Source organism: Callospermophilus lateralis, chromosome 6 (assembly GCF_048772815.1).
Source record: "Callospermophilus lateralis isolate mCalLat2 chromosome 6, mCalLat2.hap1, whole genome shotgun sequence".
NCBI lineage: Eukaryota > Metazoa > Chordata > Mammalia > Rodentia > Sciuridae > Callospermophilus > Callospermophilus lateralis.
In genome coordinates this window covers 135,553,917-135,556,400 of record NC_135310.1, presented here as the reverse complement: position 1 = coordinate 135,556,400, position 2,484 = coordinate 135,553,917, and the positions used below count along the sequence as shown (strand labels likewise).

General features: G+C 52.5%; 1 pseudogene; it reads left to right on the top strand.

Annotated features, from left to right (window-relative positions):
- Positions 1-321: 321 nt before the first annotated feature.
- LOC143641842 (PRAME family member 8-like) lies at positions 322-2,184 on the top strand (annotated as a pseudogene).
- The last annotated feature ends 300 nt before the right edge of the window (positions 2,185-2,484 follow it).

Sequence of the window (2,484 nt, the reverse complement as noted above, 5' to 3'; positions counted from 1 at the left end):
AGAGAGGCCTTGGCCATGTTGAGCCCCATCTGGGAGGGGCTTCTGGATGTGGAGGTGCTTGTGGCAGCTGTGGTGACCCATGAAGGAGGGTGCACCTGCATCTAACTCAGCTGGTACAGGTGGGGGCCACAGTGAATTGGAGGAAAATGGGTGGAGAAAACTGAGACAGAAGAAAGAGGTGGAACAGGGAGCATCAGTTGAGAGGTGAAGGAAGGGGCCTCAGGGCCGAGACTCTGCTGTGGTCACCGCAGGAGGTGGAAACTGCAGGTGCTGGATTTGCAGAATGTTCCCCAGAAATTTTGGGGGATGTGGTCTGGAGCCATGGTGGATGCCCACTCACTAGAGGTCATGAAGAAGAATCAAACATTGAAACATGGTCCAGCAATGGCAGCTAAGCTGCCCTTCAATGTAGACATAGACTTGTGTCTCACAGAAAGGCCCCTGGATGAATTCCAGGCCCACTTGTTCCTGTGGGTCACACAGAGAAGGGACATGGTACACCTGTGTTGCAATAGATTGAAGATCTTTGGGAAACCCACCCGCCACACCAGGAAGGTCCTGAGACTGCTACAGCTGCACTGTCCAGAAGGTGGAAGTGCACTGCACCTGGGCGCCCTCCACCTTGGGTGTTTGTGCTTCTTTCTTGGGCCTGAGGAACCTTAGGATGCTGTATTTCTCTCAGGTCTGAGTGCCTGCCAACACCTCCCCAGAGGAGCAGGAACAGCTGCTCACCCAGCTCAACTCGCAGTTTCTCAGGATGGACTGCCTGCGGAAGTTCTGTGTGGATGCTGTCCTCCTCCTCGAGGGCCACCTGGAGCAGGTCCTGAGGTGAGTAATCGGTGGCTGATCATCCTCCTCAGACCAGTTACAGGAAATTTCCACCGACCAGCCACTGATACTCTCCTGGTTAATATGACACTGGAAGGTAAATAACCCATCTTTTTGTTCCTCTTGGATCCTGAAGCTAGATCGCATAACCTGTGTCAGAACAGAGTCCTAAACCAGGGTCCATGGTCTGGGAAGTGCCACCATGCTGGGAATCCAGTTGGGAGGAACAGGAGCTAGGGAAGGGATTGATGCTCCCTTTGTGGGAGGCCAGTCCAGTGAAAGTGGTGGAAAGAAGGGTAGAGAAGAGGGCTTAGAAGGAGAGAAGTCCCCACACTTACACCTGTCAACAGGGAAGCACTCTGTTCCCCATCTGGGAGCAGAGGACCTGCCTCTAATACCCACCTGGGGAAGGCTGTTCTGAGCTCCAGGTAGTGATCCTGGTGTGAGGGTGAGGAGTTGGGGTGGAAGTCTTGCTGAGGATATAGGGTGTGAGCCTCTCAGAGAGTTAACTCCTGTGGATTTTGTTACATCCTGCCTGAATTTGACCTTCATACATGACTCCCCATGACCTCCTGTGGCCAGACCTGTGACTTTCTGCTTGGCAGTGAGGAGGGGACACAGAAATGTGGACTCATCTGTTCACAGGAGTGGTGGTGAACGGCTCACCCTGACATGGGGTGATGTGAATGACCAGATTCTGCAAAAGGCAACAACCTAAGTGTGGACCATTGTCAGATAACCAGGATGACTTTGGATTTGGCCCAATTTGTCTTTCCCACCCTGACATTGCTCCTCAGAATTAACTGCCTGGTTTCTCCTTAGGCACCTGAAGACTGCCTTGGAGACCCTCTCAATAACCAAGTGCTGGCTGTTAGATTCCGACTGGAATTATCTTTCCCAATGTCCAAACACCAGACAGCTCAGATACCTGGAACTGAGGGGCATCAGACTGACCAAATTCAGTCCAGAGCCCCTCAAAATTCTGCTGGAATGCACTGTAGCCTCCCTAAAGAGCCTGGACTTGGAAGCTTGTGGGATCACTTACTTCCAGCTCCAGGCCTTCCTGCCTGCCCTGAGCCACTGCTCCCAGCTCAGGGTTTTGAGCTTCCATGGGAACCGCAACTCCATGTCAGCGCTGAGGGACCTGCTGCTTCACACTACCACACTGAGCCAGTTGAGCATAGAGCTGTACCTGCCCCTGTGGAGAGCTATGATGCCCATGGTACCATCCACCCAGGGAGATGTTCTCAACTCTGTGCTGAGCTCACAGCAATAGTGAGGGACTTTAGGCAGCCCAATGTCCTTGTGTTCTGTACTGATCCCTGGATGTCGTTGTGGCTACAAGTTCATGTATAAAGAGGGCCTCATTCACTGTTCCTGTCCAACAGCTGCCTAGCTGGGTGTGTTTCAAAAGCATACTTCTAGGCACTTGGATATATAACCAGGATATAGGGTAACCTTAGAGGGAACACAGGACCCACCATTTCAGACACTGCCTTAAGTATGGATGGGAAAGGAAAGTGCAGCAGGGGGCTCCCTCCCCTTTCCTTTCTCTTGGGTCTCCCTGTAGAGCCAGAAACCTCAGGTCCTGGTCTTTGGATGCGCTGGGCAAGAGCATCTTTGCATACAAGAGTTCCCATTGTCCCACTCTCAGTG